Here is a 21,343-nt window from a genome sequence, read left to right as displayed (position 1 = left end):
TATATAAATATATCTTTTTCCATCTTTTTTTATTTGAATTAGAAACAAGATTGTTTTACATGTCACTCCAAGTTCCCACTCCCTCCCCTCCCCTACCACCCCCTCCCTCAACTAAAACTCTACCTATAACATCCTTTCTGCGCCCCAGGGAGGATGAGGCCTTCCATAGGGGGTCATCAGAGTCTATCATATCCTTTGGGATAGGGCCTAGCCCCACCCCCACCCCTGTGTGTCTTGGCTCAGGGAGTATTCCTCTATGTGAATTGGGCTCCCAAAGTCCACACCTACTTTAGGGATAAGTACTGAACTACTTACTACAGAAGGTCCCGTAGATTTCCAAGGTCTCCTCATTTAAACCCATGTTCCTGGGGTCTGGATCAGTCCCATGCTGGTATCCCAGCTGTCAGTGTGGGGACCAAGAGCTCCCCATTGTTCAGGTCAGCTGATTCTTTGGGTTTCACCAGCCTGGTCTGGACCCCTTTGCTCATCACTTGTTCTTCCCTGCAACTGGATTCCAGTTCAGTTCAGTGATTAGCTGTGGGTGTCTGCTGGATGTCCACAAGCTGCTGGATGAAGCTAAAGGATGACATATAAGAGAGTCATCAATCTCATTATGGGGGGGCATTTAAGGTAGCCTCTCCTCTGTTGCTTAGATTGTTAGTTGGTATTATCTTTGTAGATCTGCAGACCTTCCTCTAGTGCCTGATTTCTCTGTAAACCTAAAATGTCTCCCTCTATTATGGTATCTTATTTCTTGTTTTCTTCTATTCTGACCCCGACTCAACCTTTCTTCTCCCTCATGTCTTTCTCACCCCTCCTCTTCTCCCCTTCTCATTCTTCTAGCTCCCTCCTGCCTCCTCCCTTGCTCCCAATTTGCTCAGGAGATCTTGTCCATTTTCCTTCTCCAGGGGACCATGTATGTCTCTCTTAGGGTTATATATAAGTATATCTTAATAAATTAATAAAACAACTGATATATAAAATGCCAATAAGCAGAAAAATTGCCTCTGTTGCCACCACTCAGAGTCAACCCTGTTCATGGTGTGGTGTATTATTTTTCCTTTTAGCTTTCCCCATGTATGTATGTATGTATGTATATATGTATATGTATATGTATATGTATATGTATATGTATATATGACTCTCCCCATCCCCATCCCAACTTCTCAACAGGGTCTCACTGTGTATCCCTTGGATGGCTTGGTACTCACTATGTAGACCAGGCTGGCCTTGAATTGATAGAGATCCACCTGCCTCTGCCTCCCAAGTGCTGGGATCAAAGACATATGTCATCATGCTAGAACCTTCTATGTTTCAATCAAAACCATATTTTTTCTAGATTTATACTTTGTCGTGTATGTAACCTTTTTCTTTGCTTCTTCCTTCCTTTCTTCTTTTTTCTCCTGCTCCTTCTCCCCCTCTTATTCCTCTTTCTCCTCCTTTCCCTACCCATCCTTCTTTTTATAGGATACTTCTGCTCTTATTTTCCAAGGGCTAGTGTGACTGGTATTTGCCACCTACCTGACCCTGTGGAGCTGTCATGTAAGTTGTAATGTCTAGCTTTGTGAGTTGTGCCTGTATTTACTCACTCTTGTGTTATTACATGTTGTTCTATATCTTGTTGAGATTTTCTTCCTAACTTATAAAGAATGAGGCAATATGTATTGAAGATTTTGGATTCATTATTCAGACCTGATCTCTGGAAAGTTCTAGTGGATTTGTGAGAGAACTGTGTGAGTTGAAAGGATGGAGGTAAGGAGTATCTGAAATGGTGCAGCCAGCCTTCAGTTGACACTTGAGGCACCCAAGTTCTTCTTGGTTTTAGGTCCACATGTGACCTACAAGATCAGTCCTGATTGAGAATGAGGAAAAAGAATCATAGGTTATAAAGATATATAATAATCAGTAGGGTTGGGATATAGCTCAAGTCTGGCCAAGCTTACCTGGCAAAGCCCACAGTTTGCTCTGTAGTGCTGCAAGTGGGGGTAGGGGAAGAAATGTGTAATAGTTTCACTATGAGTGCACTATACAAACTGATTCAAGAGAATTCTGAGAGATGCCCATGTTCATTGATCTGCGACTCCCACCCCACTCAGAGATCCACAGTCATGATCCTGCCTGGAGGAGCACTTACTCAATGCATAGTTTCAGGCATACATCTGTTGTCCTGTCCTCCCCAACCCTGACCACTCCAAAGCTCAGTTGTCTCATGTGGAACCCAAGCAACCACTTACAGTGTTGTGACTTTTATAGGAGAAAAGGTAAAAGAACAAACAGAATAGATGGATTCACAATGGATGCCCAGTGGACGTCACAGCCATCCTCATCATCACTGCTGTGACTGCATCTGTCTTGATAAGCTGGCTCCCATGCCTTTTACTCTGCCTCCATCTGTCCTCTAGACACTCTCAGCCATTGGTTGGGTCTTGCTTCAAACACAACATATTCTTACAGAATCAAATATTTTACTTTCTGACTTCTTGATGATATGATCTAGCAGACCTACCAAAGATGACATGTCTTCAGGCTGGCCTCCAGTTTGTTTTTTTTTATTTCCTCCTGGAAAGTTTTTTTTTTTTTTTGGCAACTCTTTTTTTTTTCCATTTTTTTAAAATTTGAATTAGAAACACGATTGTTTTACATGTTAATCCCAGTTCTCTCTCCCTCCCCTCCTCCCCTACCACCTCCCCTTCTCCCCCAACTAAAAACCTACCTATCACATACCCTTTCTGCTCCTAGAGGATGAGTGATGAGCAAAGGGGTCCAGACCAGGCTGGTGAAACCCACAGAAACAGCTGATCTGAACAACGGGAAGCTCTTGGTCCCCTGACTGATAGCTGGGAAACTAGCAAGGGACTGACCCAGACCCCAGGAACGTGGGTGCCAGTGAGGAGACCTTGGAAATCTATGGGGCCTCCTATAGTAGATCAGTACTTATCCCTAGCATAGGTGTGGACTTTGGGAGCCCATTCTACATAGAGGGATACTCCCCGAGCCTCCTGGACAGTTTATGATAAGTGATGCTCCTTATAAGCCAGCCTTACTGCAGGTTCCATTTCTTCAGTTCTAGTGCTAGTGATTTGCTTGTCCCTTTCTTTCCTTACTGACCTGTTTGTTACAGCATGCCTGGAAAGCAATGGTCTTTCTTGACACAACGACATCCTTGTTCTTTTTCTAACAATAGCAAAACAACTGCTGGCTGAACACCTCTTTGGTGCCAGGCACACAGTCTGCCAGGTCCTCAGGATCACAGGAGAATGTTATTTTCTTCTCCTATGGGGCATCATGGTGCAGCTCATAGACAGCAAGTCACATGCCTAGGCTCACATATGTGGAAAGTGGCCACAATTGAAGCTGAATATTCAAACACTGCACTATAATGTATAACGTAGGAACCGACGACAAATTTTCTAATCTTTGTTTCTGTCTGATCTTATACTAGATATTGGCTTAGTCAAGACTCAGAACTTTACTTTAGGAAGCAACATATCATATATTAAACAACTGGTAAATTGGGCTCTGTAAGAAACACAGAGATAATACCAATTTCTGTGAGATATGAGGTGGTTGACTCTATTTAATTGGCTCTGAGTAAATCCTAGTGGGGGCAGAGGATAAGCCAAGTTAAAATAAATATTATCTCTTGGATAAGGCATATAATTTTGGCAGATCTTAGGTGTGAGCCATAGAAATGAACCTGAACTGAGAGGTGCAGTCTGTGTCTCGCCACTGGCATCCGGGCTGGAGAAAGGAGGTAGAATCAATGAGCTCTAACTGTGGGTCCTGCTCACCACAATTGAGGAAGCAAGAAGAGTCATGTGATTGCATGGTAATATTTGCTAAGGTTTGGGCTCAGATTAGTGCATCGCTAAGTCCTTAGAAAAATAGATGAGTGAATATACTGGGTGCAGGATGTGTATATATAGAGACATCTCAGTATTCAAGTGAGATAGGAGGGTGAGGGCACTGTGGCAGATATGGTGGGTGGAGGGCAGCCATGTGAAGTACAGTAAAGAAAGAGGCACAGTGCTATAGTAGCAGCTCCCAAATCTCAATTAGTATCAAGTTCCTATGAGTTTTTGTTGTGTGTGTGTGTGTGTGTGTGTGTGTGTGTAGTATATGCCCACACGTGTGCAGGTGTGAATGTCCCTGTGCATGTGGAAGACACAGGAGAATATTAGATAGGCTGCTCTATTGCTCTCCACCTTACTCCCGTGAGACAGGTCTTTGTTCTATTTTTAACTCAGTTTCTTACAGAAATCTGCAATCTTTTCTTGGTAACACTGGCAAGTGTGGGATGCACTAGTAAAAAACATGCCAGTCATTGTGAAGTCTGGCTGGTTATGTTGATGTGCTAAAAGAAATTTCATTCTTTTCCATATGATGAATCATGCATTTGAAACTGAGTGGCACCATCTGGGCCAACAACCATAGCAATCATACTTAATCTCCATAAGTGACAGATAGCTAAGATAACGCTGACCCAGATGACAGCTCAGGCTGCAATGCCTCAGCATTCTGGCTTGAGGCAACAGACATGCGGATCAGTGAAGTCTTTCCCAAAGGTAACATGGTAAGACTATCATCATTTTAATAATGCCCAGTGAACAGTTGCTTGCTAACATTCTGGAGAACAGTAACTATTACTAGTGTTTAAAATATTTGGGCTATACTATCTTCAAGCAGAAGAACATCTATTGGCTGCCTGGCTCACCTCCAGCATATACAAGTGAGAGTAAGGGAACCTCACCTACCTGGGAAAAGGCAGTCTTACTGTAAAGGTATTTCTCACCAGTCCAGCCCAGCCCTGGCCAGTGTGTTTCTTATGCCTTGGGTGTGCCTGCTTATCCCTACCACACCTACTCCTGTTCTGGCTTCACACCAAAGAACACACCAACGACCCTTCTCTTTAGATGTTAGGGTGTCTTGGGATTGGTAGCAGCCCCTTACCTCCTTGTCTTTCTGTGTGTGTCGAGATAATACAGTTTCTTGTCCGTTCAATTCCTGGCTCATGGTATGTCCTTAATGCCTAGTACAAACACCCAAGAAGCAGGACTGTCCAATAGATCATGGGGTCAGAAATACCTGAAGTCAAATTGCCACTTGACTCCGAACAGCCATTGTAAACTCTAGTGAGTTACTCTTCTTTGGACCTTGTTTCACACATATTCTTATTAAAATGTTTAAGTTGCTGTATGAAATAATGGATTTTAATGTGATACCTTTACACATACATACCATTGTACTTTGATCATAGTCTACATCTTTAAAATTCGTATTAAAATGTTCCTATCAGAACCTTGTTGCTAGGGAAAAAAAACAGAATAGATACAGAGGATGTGACACTGTTAGCTGCCAAAACACTTAATTGTTGGATGGTCACTCCTGACACTCCACACTTCAGAACTGATCCGTTTTAACCATTTCTTTAGTTTTATTCATTGTGGAATGGAGCATACAGCCCACAATTTAACCTTCAAAAGCATTTAAAACACAAATACTTGAGGGGCATGAGGTGGATTTTTATAACCTATTTCAAATATCTTTTTGGAACTGAAATTTATTCATCAGAGCCAGATTGAGCATTTATAAGTCCTATGCTCCAGATAAGATACAGTTCTGTAACACTAATGAAAAAAATCATGTTACAAAATTCTTCATGTATCTCTTTTGTAAGTTAAATTCAAAATATGGAGATGTATACTAAATTTTATGTTGTTTCTTAACTTCCCATATAGTGACTACTCTGAGACTTTTAAAAATAGCAGAGGCTTAAAACTGTGACAACAACCCCCTTTTTTTTCTCTATTGTATTTCTCTGGCTCATGGGATCTTAGAGTTTAATATACAGAACGATCATCAATCATTGTTTGTAAACCCGGAGAGCACTTGCTTACTTATTTTGAGATTTTACTGTATCTGGAAACTTCAAAAAGAAAAGCTGTAAGTTAAAGTACCATCTTCTGTGCGCATGTTCTCCATATAGTATCAGGGTTCTACTCTTGACCATGACAGATTAGTACTTATCTCCTACGTCAAGTCTCAGCCTCTCTGAGCAGCCTGGAATTGTTAATCTTAATAGATAGTAACAATATGGGATGCCTACTCAGAAGTCAGTTCCTTCACATCCTTGCCAAGAGACAACTCCTCACTTAACACGCTTTATGGCCCTCATTAGCCATTTCTAGCCCCCAAGTAAATCAGGATGTCACCAAGGCAACTTTGGTAATTACTTTCCTTTTCTTGGGTGTGGGAGGGGATGGGGAAATCAACATTTGATTCAGTATGAATGTGGAATGCAAACTTGCTTAAGTAAGAAACAGGAGGAAAAAATAGGGGAATCTTTGGGTTAGTTTCCTTTGCTCTTGAAACAAAGCAAAACACAAATGATACACAATTTCTTGAATCTGGTCACTTCCAGCTGATGCCATGGAAGATATAGCATGACCCTGTAGGGACAACCCTAAACGGACCCACTGACAGGCTATGGATGACAGCAAATAATGGTGAGAACATGGTTCCTTATTGAAGTCATTGACCAGCTGACCCAACATCTAGAGCCACAGAAATGGCACTTATTGTCTGAGATGCTCTTGAATGCCTTCTGTTACGAGCATCTGAAAACACACTAAACAAATGCAAATCAAAACAACCCTAAGATACCATCTTACTCCTATCAGAATGGCTAAAATCAAAAACACCAATGACAGTTTATGCTGAAGAGGATGTGGAGAAAGGGGAACACTCCTCCACTGCTGGTGGGAGTCCTAACTCTTACAGCCACTTTGGAAATCAGTATCTAGGTTCCTCAGGAAAATGGGAATCAATTTACTACAAGGTCCAACAATTCCACTCTTAGGCATATATCCAAAGGATGCACATACATACAACAAGGACATCTGTTCAACCATGTTCATAGCAGCATTATTTGTACTAGCCAGAACCTGGAAGCAACCTAGATGCCCCTCAACTGAAGAATGGATACAGAAAACGTGGTAATTTACACAATGGAGTACTACTCAACAGAAAAAAAAATTGAAGGCAAATGGCTGGAACGAAAGAAACCATCCTGAGTGAGGTAACCCAGTCACCAAAAGACAAACATGGTATGTACTCACTCATATGTGGATTTTAGACATAGAGTAAAGGATTACCAGCCTACAATCCACATGGCCAGAGAAACTAGGAAACAAGGAGGACTGTAAGAGAGACATACATGGTCCCCTGGAGAAGGGGAAAGGGACAAGATCTCCTAAACTAATTGGGAGCATAGGGGGAGGGGAGAGGGAATTAGAAGAAAGAGAGGGGGAGAAGTGGAGGGGAGAGGGAGTTAGAAAAAAGAGATGGGGAGAAGTGGAGGGCAGAGGAGGAATGAGGGAGCAGGAAGAACTAGTCAGGGAAGAATAGAGGAGAGCAAGAAAAGAGACACCATCATAGAGGGAGCCATTATAGGTTTAAAGGGAATTCTGGCACTAGGGAAATGTCCAGAGATCCACAAGGATGACACCAACTAAAAATCTAAGCAATAGTGGAGAGGCTACCTTAAATAACCTTCCCCTATAATGAGAGCAATGACTACCTTAAATGCCATCCTAGAGCTTTCATCCAGTAGCTGATGGAAGCAGAAGCAGATATCCACAGCTAAACACTGAGCTGAACTCTGGAATCCAGCTGCAGAGAGGGAGGAGTGATGAGCAAAGGGTCAAGACCAGGCTGGAGAAACCCACAGAAACAGCTGACTTGAACAAGGGGTTGCTCATGAACCCCAGACTGATAGCTGGGAAACCAGCATAGGACTGTTCCAGACCCCCTGAATGAGGAGGTCAGTTTGTAAGTCTTGACAATCTATGGGGCCACTGGTGGTGGATCAGTATTTACCCCTACTATGCAAATGGACTTTGGGAGCCCACTCCACATAGAGGGTTACTTTCTCAGCCTAGACACACAGGGGAGGGTCTAGGCCCTGCTCCAAATGATATGACAGACTTTGATGATCCCCATGGAAGGCCTCACCATCCCTGGGGAGCAGAAAGGGGTTAGGATACGGGCCTGTGGGGGGCAGGGGAGGAGGGGAGGGAGAGGGAACTGAGATTGACATGTAAAAGAGGCTTGTTTCTAATTTAAATTTGAAAAGAAAGGAAAAAAATAAAATAGCTTGCATGCTTTGTGCTTACCTGTCCTTTTCTTTCTCTTTAGATATGCTTCACAGAGACGTCTGTTGCTAGGTATAAATATTTGTCCTCAATAAAATGATTTTCCCCCAAAATTCTTCACCTCTCATCATGAGCAAATTATTCTTGCTTTCATCAAGTTTATGTCATTTACCTACCACTTTGTAATTTTATCAGGTCCTGTATCATCTGTATTAAAAGTATTCCCTTTCTTATTTCTTTTACTAATATTTTTGTCAAAATTTTGAAATGAATCTTATCCCATAATAATAAAATAGAAGACAAGTAAACACACACACACACACACACACACACACACACACACACACACACACACATTTAAATTTTTATTTGATAATTACATATCTTGATACTTTGTAAAAATATAAAAAGCATCACTTATATTTGCATCATGTTTTCACAGATTTTAACAATGCAATTAATCGTAAAATTTAGTTGTATGTTTGTATATGTGAATTTTAGTTGGTACAAATAGCTTGAAACTTAAGATATGAAAATGAGGTGAAGCGCTGGGTGTTGGTGGCAGACACCTTTAATCTCAGCACTTGGGAGGTAGAGGCAGGTGGATCTCTGTGAGTTTGAGGCCAGCCTGGTCTACAGGGTGAGTTCCAGGACAACCTCCAAAGCTACATAGAGAAACTCTGTCTCAACCCCCCCAAAAAAACCCCCAACCCCCCAAAATAACCACGAGGTGAAGTACTTAATATTTTTCCTTTTGAATCTGTTATTTTAGTTAACAGAATAATTTCTAGGTTCATCTATTTTCCTGCAAATGTCACTTTAGTTTTATAAATTAGAAGAAATTTATTGTCTTTGAGAACTGCTTACATTATATTTTGATCCTATTAACCCCCTTTCTCCTCCTAGATCTACTCCCCCATTCCATACTCACCCAGCATCATGACCTCACTTTTTTGAAAACTCATCCAGTGCCAGTAGTGTTACCCATTTACTGTTAGGTGTGTGACTGTCCACTGGAGCACACCAGACCTCCCAGGGCCCACAGGCTTAAGAAAGCTAACTCTTCCTCTCCTGGCAGCTGTTAACTCCAATAGCTCCTATACTCTCAGTATCCTTTCTATAGTTTGTTATCCCCTTCCTTTTATAAATTAGATCCATTCCTTTAAACAGGAATTTTCTAGTTTACTACAAATTAAAAACCAGTACCATTTGTCTTTAAAGGAAGATTATCATCATAAGAAATGCCATGGACAAGTTATTACACTCTTGTCAGATAAAATGATCTGTGAAGACTATTTGAGGCTGGCTGTTCTAACTATTGAAAAGAGTCTGGCAGATTCGGTTTTTTGTTTTTGTTTTTGTTTTTGTTTGTTTTTTTCGAGACAGGGTTTCTCTGTGTAGCTTTGGAGCCCATCCTGGCACTCACTCTGGAGACCAGGCTGGCCTCAAACTCACAGAGATCCACCTTCCTCTGCCTCCCGAGTGCTGGGATTAAAGGCGTGCACCACCAACACCCGGCCTATTTGTTTTCTGTAATCAGGAGAACTAAAAGAAACTGTCAAAGTGGAGTCCTTTACTATTTGAATGTGTCTAACATCATGTCAATGCCATCTAATGCCACCAGGTAGCTCATCAGTGCTCCCCTGCTGTGGTACTAACTGCCTCACCACAGACTCCTCTGCTAGGCCTCTTGTCCCAAGCAGTACCAAGAGCGAAGTTCAAAGAGACCCGCCCCCCAGAAGAGGTAGCCTACAAGCAGTCCTTAATTGCTCCGATTATGGAAGGTCATGGAAGCAGTATTGCAAAGTTTTGCTTTACACATATACATAACCACTTTATACAGATATACCAGGTACATATATGCAAGAAAAATATTTCTGATTCCCTTCATTTCAGTAGTTTTGAATTCTGTGGACTCGTGTGACCCATGGAGAATTTCTGATAAGCTACAGTTCTTTTGTTCAGGCAAACTCATGATGGCGCTCATATACATATGATCATACATACACCACTACACAGAGATATTATCATATATATATATGATATATATATATATATATATATATATATATATATATGCACACACATGGATCTTTCACAGCTCAGAAATTTAGGACTCTAGATAGCATTGCGCATATTTCACATGTGCCATCCTACACTCACACAGTTTAATTCAGTTCACTGAAAACCGTGGTTGAATGTAAAACATGGGTTTTGAATACATCGGTCAATAACTAAGAGTGGTGTGTTAATTTAAATGTGCTAACCTGCAGCACCCCTTTCCCCTCATGGCAGCTTTGAATAGACATAAGTTTCCCCGATACTGCCATCCAAGAGGCTCCAAGAATGAGGTCAAATTCTATAAAAAGAAAATTGACCAACCCTTAAAGCCATCCTTGTGAACTTTAAACACCACTGAATGTACCTAGTAAAATTATCTCTGGGCACGCTGACTCCCAGGCTTGGGTGGAGTTCACATGGGTTGTTTTGCTAAAATAAACAAAAATGACTGAGAACATTGGATTGCTTTTGTCTGAACTTGAGTGTCTCGATGGATCAGCAACAGTAGTGCACACCATACCTGTTTGTCAAACCAAAGAGAAACTCAAATAGGCACTTATTTCTTACAAGTGAACATATAAACACCACATGATTATAATTTGTGGTGGCCCATTTGTTCTTAAAAACCTCCCCACACATTTTCCAGTCAAATAATTCTTCCTTTGAGAGGCATTTGGATGAACAACAACATGAAGTGGACCATTTTAATCTCAAATTTTAAAAGATAAAATTTTAAAATTCAACTGTAGATCTAATGAGACACATTCTCGTTTTCAGAACAAATTTTAGCTAGCTAATGAAAAAATCATAAATTCAACACATTCCTCAAGTTTTTATTTGAACTTATTATATTAAGACAGTAGTTAACTTCAGACAGTTATAGATGGCTAATTCAAACTTGAAAGGAACATTTGAGTTAAAAGTAGATGACAAATATACCATATTCATGTATGAAATTCTTAAGCAAGAAGAAGGCAGTTGAAAAAATAATATCAAAAACTGATTGTTTTAACAGGATAAGAATTTTAACACAGCAGATTTTAGAAAGATACCAGAAAAAAAACACACAGTAGTTCACATATCCATTATCTTCAGTGAAACCCCTTGTTTTATACTAAGATTCCCCCCCACCATTTTTCTTCAGTTTTACGTTTACTCATGACTTAGCCAAAGACATCACAAAATTACCAAACGTCTCAAAAATGTTTCCTAATGCCAGCAAGAATGAAGTTATGTTATTACTGGGTTTTGAGCTTCATTTTGTGTCTGGAAGGGTTTTAGATTTAATCTCTTAGTAATACCATGAATTCATAGTAGCACAAATGAAATACGAAAATGTTATTATTTTTATCCTTGAAAGTTGCTTTTTTGAAAGCAAACAGATGGGTATGTTACACTGATTCAGGCAATTAAATTATAACATTGCCTTTGTTTGTGGCCTGTGAACTCCTTTAGCTGCTTAGCTGAAGGAATGGGTCATCTGTGCATACATTTTCTCTACTAACGTTGAAGATGTTAGTTGAGTTTTGTGCAATATGCATTAAGGCATTCTTTATGAATATGTGGGAGTGTAATTTTCACAAAACAAGATGGGCCCCTCTGGGTTACAGAAAACACAAAATCATTTTCTCTTATTTAATGATCAAAAATATCTGATGTGACCATGCACACATAGCATTGCAAGGGTCAGGGGTTAAAAATACGCTGGATGAGGTGATAATAATAAAGTTCTTTTTAAGAAAACTCCAAGTCACCGTGATCAGTGTCCTCATGAGAATATAATACATACACATCCATGTCTGTGTGTACACATGTAATTCAAAAGAATATCTTCTATTGTTGATTGTATTCTCAATGGTTATGCTGTGTGCTATTTGCACAAATGCTTTGAATTCGTGAGCAATGGCAAATACTCTCTCATAAAAATCTCCTTAAAGCAAAAGCCAACCTTAAATTTCACTAATGCTTTCATCTTGATTTTCACAAGTCATCTTGGTTCAGTTCAGTAAACATAGTGTGTCTTAGTGTGGTCCTGGGGCAACCAACTTAAACATACCTGAGAATTGGTTTAAGGGCTAGACTTCTGAGTCTCTGAGCTACATCCCTTTCCTTGTTACCTGAAATTTCAGTAGGTCCCAGGTTGACTCACACATTAGATGACTGAAACCATTGTCTTAGGGGTACAGTTTGGAGACTTAACCATTTTTCTCACTCAGAGTTGTGAATAGCTTTCCCATCTCTATGGTCCTGGAAAGCTGTTGGTTTTTCTTCCTTTTTTGATGGGGGAAGAGAAAATTGAGCTGAAACATTATAATGCCTCCATGACTCCATCGTCTTCCTTTTTATCAACATTGTCATAGTTGCTGTCGTTTATTGAGTATTTACCATATATCAGGCTCTGTTCTAATTGCTTTTCAAATATGATCTCATTTAATCCCAACAGGGGCTTTATGATTGATAGAGAACAGGAGCTCAGTTCATACAGCTGCCGCAGGACTGAGCTGGAAAGCAAACCCTATGGCTTTCAGGAAGGGCTCTTTGATGGCTGTGATGACCTAAAAGTAGAGGACTAGCTGGTTGGAAAGAGAACATTTGTTATGTGCTGTCAGTCAGCCAAGTACTTCACATTCATGGCTGTATTTGCTTTATGCAAGAAGCCCTGTTTCTGCCTTCATATTACAGCTATTTAATTCTGGGCTTCAGGAGCTTGAACCTTCACCCAAAGTCACATTGCTGATGGTGGAAAAAGCTCTTATTAGGGCAGGCTTCTAACTCTAGCTAGGGTAACTTTGAAGGCAATTAGTTTTCTCCCTTCTCCATCAAACGCAAGTTTTAGGCAGAGCTTTTAGTCATAAAACTTTATGGCTTATGGCAAATTAATAAACTGCACTGTGGCACTGTTGATTAATTTGTAAGATAAGAGCAATGTAGTGTGGATGTCAAAGGGATTTTTTTGAGACTTATATGACTATGAATAGTATAGTTCACTTAAAACGGTGCTTTCCACACTTAAGCACTCTGCAAATATCATTAAACACTGAGGGTAGAAATTAGGTGCAAAACATTCAAGGGTTAATTTCAGGGGGAACTGAAAGATGTGTTTCTAATTTTAATATCATTCTTAGTGAAAGCAGTGAGTTGTGCCCTGTCTTATAAGATGGGAGGCTGGTAGCCAGTTTTGGAAGAAACCTTTGTAGATAAGGGAGAGTGCTCCTAATCACAGCAGAGGGGGAAGACAACCTGGAGAAGGAGAGGTAATTCCATTGCCACTGAACTCTTGTTTACCAAAAGAGGAAGGCTGAAAGATCACTGCAGAGATCCTGACTTGAAACAATTACTTTTAATTAAAACACAAATCATGATCATCACTAGAAAATAGGGTACCTTTTATTGGCATAACAATAGGAAATGTATGTATGTGTGTTTTTGACCCCTGCAAGATTTCTTCAAGATAGTTTGGAAAAAGATCTTCAGGGCAGTTAAAGAAAAAGACCTAGAAGCTGCCTCATTAGACTCAGGACTGTTCAGCCATAATCACAAAAGTCAAGGGGACAGTAGAGAAAAACCACAGAGGCAATTGGTTCTATAAACATAGAAGTATCCACCAGCTTTTGGGGTACATGCTAAAAGTAGCCTGGAATGGCTAGAATACAGAAAGAAAAACTGCTTAGAGGAAATCATAGAATGAATTAACTCCAGAGGTGATAAAGTATAAACACTTCCAAGGATATTTGAGTGCCTGAACTAGATGTTTAAGGAAGCAAAATGGGACAGTCTGCCGTTCTTATGCTCAAAGTCCAGAACTGCACACCCATCCGTTCTCCTTCTGACATATGTGTGCATGACAAGTTGAATTGGGGTGACAGTAATTTTCTGGGAGTGAATCTGCTGCCTCTGCTTGGCCAGCCCATTGGATTTCCCCCAGACTCCGGTACCTGGTTCATGTGAAGATCTTTAATAAAAGCAATGGCAGAGATTTGTGAGTGGTGTGTGGCTATTAACTAAAGTTATACATGCAAAGGTTCAAAGGCTTCAGGTAACTGACTCAGGACTGTCTGAGGAAAAACAATCAAAGCCAAGGAGAGAGGATAATAGTAACCTGGGCCATAGTCACACTTGCCCACAAAATACAGGTCTGTTATTCCAAAATCCACACAGTACCAAGCCTTTAATAACTCAATGCTTGTAACTTTATCATTTACGGTCTGTGGACAAACTAAAAGAAAAAAAATCTATTTCCTAAGCCAAAATGACCTTGTTGTAATATCAATTCTAGATTTCTGTGATTATAAATGAATGAAGGTGTACCTTAATGAAATGCAGCCCTCAAATGGAGCTTGATTACAATTCTAAGCATAGTTCTTTTATAGCTGAAGGCTCCCCAAGAACATGCTATTCTTAAGATGAGAGCCAGGTAGGAAGCAGTAGTGCTGAGGACTCCCTGTTCATGTGCCGGAGCTCTGTGCAGCACTCTGACCTCAGTCAAGGCAACAGACCTTTTTATGTGCTTGCTGGTTGTTGCCTGTGGCCCGTAATAGCATTCAGACTGACTTTCACCATTTCAGTCATGCAGCCTCTTTGTGGTTCCCTTCTGAAAGAGCTGAGGCTGTGGGTCAAGCGTCCACTTCTCACTTACAGTTCAAAGTTGAGATCTGAGGCCCAGAATAAAATCCCCTTTCCCACGCTCTTGTGTCCTTGATTAAGATCCTGGACAAACTTAGAAGGTCCGCTCTATTTAAATATTATGATAAAACAATGACAACAACATTCCCAACAATATAGACATAGCAGTGTCCATTTTATGTTAAAGAAGAGAACAAGATAATGTCTTTATAACTGTTAGTATTTAAAACTGAAACATTGGAAGGAGGGAAAGAATCTTATCGAAGGTGATTACCCACAGAGGTTGGTGAAGACTAAGGTTGTGAGTCAGAATTAGGGGTATGAATCTTTTGTTACCTGGTTTTTGAGGCATAGTGTATCAAACCTTTTCAAAAATAAAGCAAAAATAGAAAAATAAGCTCCACTTGATAATTGCAACCTGATCAGTAGCGTGTTTGCTTCCAGGGACGCACAATCCTTTCTTCAGTAGATGTTCCAGACACTGCTGGAACAGTGCTTCCAAAGCTGCCATGCTTACAGTACCAACCCTACCAATGACTATATATGCTCTCACCATTTCAGTCCCTTCAGCAGCCCTTCCAAATGGGCAATAATGATCACATTTTTTTACAAGAGAAAACCAAGTATTGGAAACTGAGCTTTCTAAGATCAGAGAGGCAGTCTTATCAGAGCCCATGACTGGCATCTTTCTCACTTCTGAGCCAGGGTCCTTTCTCGTGTACTGTGCTGACCACACCTGTCATAGCAGGATGTGTTGATTACACCCAGAGGCCAAAGGACACGTTTGATTTGCAGAGTCGACTGCTTCCCATGTACCTACCAGGCACTGTGACAATGCCGTCTCAAGTGAGAAAGGCATGCTAGTGAAGAAGACAGGCAAGAAGGCAAAGAGGCCAAATAGCAGCAAGAAACACTCTTGATAGAGTTAAGCACAGACAGCCTGGCATTCAGAAAGGACGTTTCTTTAAACTGGGGAAGGTTGTGGCAGTTTTCCCAGAGATGGGTCTTTGAGGACAAATGGTATTTAGCCAGCAGAACAGGGGTTTAAGTGCATTCCTAGCAGCAGGAACAGCATGTACAAAAGCACCAAGTGCTAAGAGAGCCCTCCGTTTCTGAGGACTAGCCAGTAGTTTAGCATGCTCAGAGCACAGAGCTGTAGAGAGAAATGAGACAAGAAATGGGGAAAAGGGCTTGTGAAATTTAGTTAGACTTTACCCTGAAGCAATGGAAGACTGTTTAAGTAGATAAATAAAAGGGAATGAAAATCTAGAACTCCGGGAAATTGGCAGGATAGATGGCTATGGATAAAAGGATTCATGTTTGATATTGAAAGATTGTTTGAATGAGTGTTATGTCAAATTTTTTTAATTGCTTGTTTTTTTTTTTTTTTTTTTTTTGAGGCAGGGTCTCTATTATATAGCTCTAGCTGTCCTGGAACTTGCTATGTAGACCACTCTGGCCTCAAAGTCACATTATGATTTGTAGCAGTAGCAAAATTACAGTTATGAAGTAGTAACAAAAATAATTTTATGATTGGGGGGTTACCACCACATGAAGGACTGTTTAAAAGGGTCGAAGCATTAGGAAGGTTGAGAAGCACTGCTCTAAGAGCACAGTGCCGTGAGTTTTAGTAAATACACTTAGTGTAACCAGCATCACAATCATTTGGGACCAGTTTTATCATCCTAATGCGCTTCATGCCTGTTTTCACCCCAAGCCCCAGGGAACCACTAACGTGTTTTGTAAATGGCTTTACATTTTATATATTACATAGAAGGAATTTTGCATAGAATATCTTATATAGAAGGAGTCATCATCGCTTTAGTATGTTTTTCAGGCCTATAAATGGTATCTGCTTCAGTCTCTCTGCAGATAATAAGTAGTGTGTGGGAAAGCCATATGCCATGTTTTACTTTTCCACTCAGTGGTTGAAGGACATTCTAGCTTTCCCTACCACTTGCCTGTGATGAGTAATTCTGCTAAACATTCCTGCTTATGTCTTTGTGTGAATGTATTTTTCCCCTCTTAGGTGGACCTCATAGAGTAGACTGTTACACAGATAACCACTATTTGACTATTTATGGAAATGTCAAACTGATTTTCTAAGTGCCTATGTCATTTTATACTCCAATGAAAACTGTGTGAGGGTCTCCACTTCGAATTCTTGCCAACAGGTGTCTGTTTTTTGTTTGTTTGTTTGTTTGCTTGCTTCTGACAGACTCAAGTGGCTTCATGGGCATTTTCCTGATGAATATTGATGCCCAGTGTGTTTTCAATGTTTATTAGCCATTCATTATCTTCTCTGGTAAAACATCTGTTTATTAGCCATTCATTATCTTCTCTGGTAAAACATCTGTTTAAACCTTTTGCACATTTAAAAAATTGGGTTGTGGGGCTGGAGAGATGCCTCAGGGGTTAGAACAGAGCACTGACTGTTCTTCCAGAGGTTCTGAATTCAATTCCCAGCAAACACATGGTGGCTCACAACCATCTGTAATGTGATCTGGTGCCCTCTTCTGGAATGCACTGTATACATGATAAATAAATAAATCTTAAAAAATAAAAAAATTGGGTTGTTTGTCATTTTATTATTGAATTAGAGTTTTGTAGTCTTAATTTCCATTTGAGGATAATAGTACATTATTAAGAAGGCCCATTTCTCTCTATATTCCTGAAATTATTTTAAATCCCTCTAATGTTCAGAGGGAGCCTTCAAGGGAATCTCTTTTTTGCAGGCTATTTCCATGACAAAAAATTGGTGTGTCCCCCTTCATTGTGGTCTTCTCTAACAGCTGCCATATGAATCTTGGCTTTTGAACAATTTTCATAATCTTGCATATTCTTAGCCACCTTCATAAACAGACAGTAAAAGTCCATTTCACTGGGTTACGTATTACTTTAAAATCTCCACGGAACTCTTAAGCTGAAATTGAGAGCTGGAGGAGACAGTGCCAGTTTTAAAGTTTTTTTTCTCAGTTTATAGCTTATATTTTACCTGAAATATTTGCCCTTTTTAGTAAATGTGTGTTAATGATTATGATGAAAGATCAGAAAAATGATTGGGTTTTCAGTTCTCCCTGGTGAAAAACTGTTTCCTTTTCTTCTAAAGGAATCCCCCTCCCCCTACACACATACCGCCTGGATATTTTTTAAATGGATGGAGTGCAAATTAAATCATCATAGAAAAGAAAGAGGAGATACTAAGGAAGATGAAGGAGATCACTACTTCAGGCTCCAACAAAGCCCTTCTCTCTGCCCTTAGGGTAAGTGATGGTGACTGTAAGTAACTGGGGGCTTGGGGGAGGAGAGCAGGCCTTCATTCTTGGCTGTCGTGCACATCTTTAGTATTTTTTAAAGGGTCAGTTGTTTCATAAACCACAGCTGGCCACTGTGGTTGCATCTCAGAACTTAGAAATGTTTGGTCATGTCCACAGAGTGCCCTTTGCCTGTTTGTATTTGAGTCAACACTTAAAATGCAAGAAACTTAGAGTAAAATTCAGTAAAACAGGCGAGATTTGTCCAGACTGAGCTATGTCATCAACAGTATCAGTGAGATGAACAGGAATGATAAGTACTTCTTTCTGATAGGGTATTAGCATCTCTCTTTTGCTGAAGTGCTAGTATTTTCTTACCTTTTAAGATGTCAGTTTTCAAACTGAATATTAATTATTTTCTTTTGAGCAAAAGAGATAAGGACTTGCTATGTAGCTCAGTATGGCCAGAACTTACAAGTTAGTTCAGATTGGCCTTGTAATTATTGGCTACCCTGACTGCGTCTCCTGAATGCTGGGATTGAAGGCATGAAGTACCATGTCTCGCTAACTCATGAACTTTAATAAAGGACATTACAACTAGCGTTTTCTCACCCAGAACTGCATTGCATGCATTATTCCTCATATGGCATAGAGTTTGCAACTGAGTGTTTCTCTGCCTACCATCCAGTGGTTACAAGCTCCATGGCCTTCGGGCAACAGAAATCAACATACAGTTTTATGGGTGAGAAATTCAGTTAGGATGTCAGCAGGACCTTGTCCCTCACAGAGGCTATGTGGGGGAATTTGCTGAAACTTCCAGTGTCTTCAGAAAGATTTTGTCTGGAAGTTACCTCTGCAGCGTCTGCCATCTCCTCTTGTCCCTTAGTCTTTTCTCTGTATGATTCTACTAGGACACTTATTCTTGGACTTCTTGCCTACCTGGACCACTGAGTTAAGTTAATTCATATTGAGCTAATTTTTAAGGATATTTTTCCATAAAAGTCACATTATTAAGTTTGGAAGGTTAGGAGGAATATTTTGGGGGGAGATTTACTCACTGCATTAGCCAAACTGGATAATCTTGGAGGGCACAGAGACAGATGAGGAATTGAAGTTGTAGCCATTCATCAGGGTAAAAAAAAAAAAAAAATGAAATGAAGACAGGATCCAAGAGGGCAATTTTATCTCAACCTGGTTTGCTAAGAGAATCAAACAACCTTAGTATTTGTACCTACACACATTTTAGGGAATACTTAGTTCCTCCAAATCACCAATTCTACATTTGCTTAATATATCATATGATCGATTGCTTTACCTTGCCTGTGAATCTACCTGGATCCGAGGATCTTTTAATAGGTTTATTGCTTTCAGTTGCCTAAAATCACAACAACCATTGAAAAGACTCAGTGAACCCGGGCACGCTAATGAACACAGACACACGACACTTTTCTGTTAAATGAAGGCTGATGCTGAAGACAGAGGATAGGAAATTAGATAGTGCTCAAAAGTAGTCACTTGTTGAGCCAGGCTTCAAGCTGTCTGGCATCTCTGTCATGCCCCATGAGCTCCAGGAAGCCACTCCCCTAAAAAAAAATCTCCTAGTTATTTCAGATCATGGAACTGTAAAACACCTCAGAGACAGTCCTAAGTCCAATTGAAGGCGAAATAGTCAGAGTTAGGAGAATTTGAAGCAAATCAAGTAACTAGGAGTAAAGTAGCATATAATGCCTCCATAATTTAGAAATCGTGCTATGCCTGCTGACAGATTACACGCTGCATTCTAGTGTTTCCTTTTGGGAAAAAGTGTGTGTGTGTGTGTGTGTGTGTGTGTGTGTGTGTGTGTGTGTGTGTGTGTGTGTGTGTTGCAGAGGGCTACACAGACAACCAAACCCAGTCTCACAAATCTCCATCACAACCAGAGTTTAGGGTTGCCAACAAACATCTAGATTTTTTGTTCGTCCCTTTGCTTTTGTTTCTGTTTTGCTGAAGCATGATAACCAGAGCAGTGAAAAGCTCAGGCAGGAGATTGGCCAGAGTGTAAACCTAGGCAGCCTTGGGTTGAGCAAGGAGTTGAGGGGGGCAGGAGCGTGGTTGCCAGAGAGAGCAGCCTGACATTCTTGCATGCTGACATCAAGCTCCCAAGTTGCAGCCCTCTAGTGAGTCAACAGCATAAGGCCTACATGGTCTGAGAGTGGCTGCCCAATCAGAAACTGTGGTGGCATACCTCAGAAATGTGTCCAAACCTCAGCATTCTGCAGGCTTCAAACAGCTCCTTCTGAGAAAGAATGTAGACATGATTAAAGCTATAATAAACACACAACCTGTAATCACAGCAACAATGAGATAAATTCCACATTTCCTTCTAAGGCTAACCTGCTGCATTTTAATCAGCCAAAGCAAGAGAGCATATTGAAGGACTAACTGATTGGTGCACTGGAATTTTCTGTATTTTGAGATCAAGATGTCCTCGAATGGTACTGCCGTCCTGCAATAGCAGTGGGCTCCACTGATGCTTATTGCAACTCATCAGGAATATCCCAAGAGTGTCACCTCTCATCATGAGAATTCATGCATACATAGGCACATGTCTATGTTCTACATTGCAGTAAAAATTAATTGTAGAACTTCTTACTCATCTCATTAATAGTGGTGGTATTGCTTTGCAGTATTTCTTTGAATGTGTTTTCCATTCAGCAGAAACCACAAGGGAAATACAATGGATGATGCAAGAGGCAAATTATTTTCTTAGTGCAATGCAAACCTGCTCATCAGGTAAGAGCAGAGTCCTTTCAATAGTACTTTCACCATATGGCACTGCCCTATCATACAGTCCATAAAGGGGAATGGCACTGTAAAGATTAACTAGATTTTGTTTGGCAAGGTTGGGCATCTAGATGACATGTTGTAAAATGGCTAGAAGGAGAAAAGGGATCTATATGAGACTTTTGGCAGTGGCTTTCCTTACAGTCCTGCCATCTGATTTGGACTGTCATTTGCCCAAGTGAAGATGCCTAACAAAGCTGTGTGGCTTTGTGGATGAAGCAGCCCCCAAACGATGCCTATGGCAGCATGGCAGCATCACTAAGAAAGAGATAAGAATTGGATAGGATGTGGACCAACACTAAATTCCTCATGAGCTTGAGATCTCTTCCATTTGATGTCTCCCACAAGTATGAATTGTTTATTCAGAACCCCTCACCTACTTGTTTATTCACCCAAAATGATATTTCTTCACATTCTAAGCATTGGGTG

The 21,343-nt window shown here is 40.4% G+C and overlaps 1 long non-coding RNA gene across 8 annotated transcripts in view; it reads left to right on the top strand.

The window, feature by feature from the left end:
• LOC103160605 overlaps positions 1–21,343 on the top strand; it is a 151,398-nt gene that overhangs the window by 72,079 nt on the left and 57,976 nt on the right. For all 8 annotated transcript variants that reach the window (XR_004768207.1, XR_003482233.2, XR_004768202.1 and 5 more), the window contains one exon: positions 17,947–18,100. This is a non-coding gene — a long non-coding RNA (uncharacterized LOC103160605). The remainder of the gene's footprint in view (positions 1–17,946; positions 18,101–21,343) is intronic.

The sequence above is a fragment of the Cricetulus griseus genome, chromosome 2, assembly GCF_003668045.3.
Source record: "Cricetulus griseus strain 17A/GY chromosome 2, alternate assembly CriGri-PICRH-1.0, whole genome shotgun sequence".
In the NCBI taxonomy this organism is placed as follows: Eukaryota; Metazoa; Chordata; class Mammalia; order Rodentia; family Cricetidae; genus Cricetulus; species Cricetulus griseus.
Note: the sequence above shows the minus strand (reverse complement) of the source record. Positions and strands in the feature narration are given on the sequence as shown.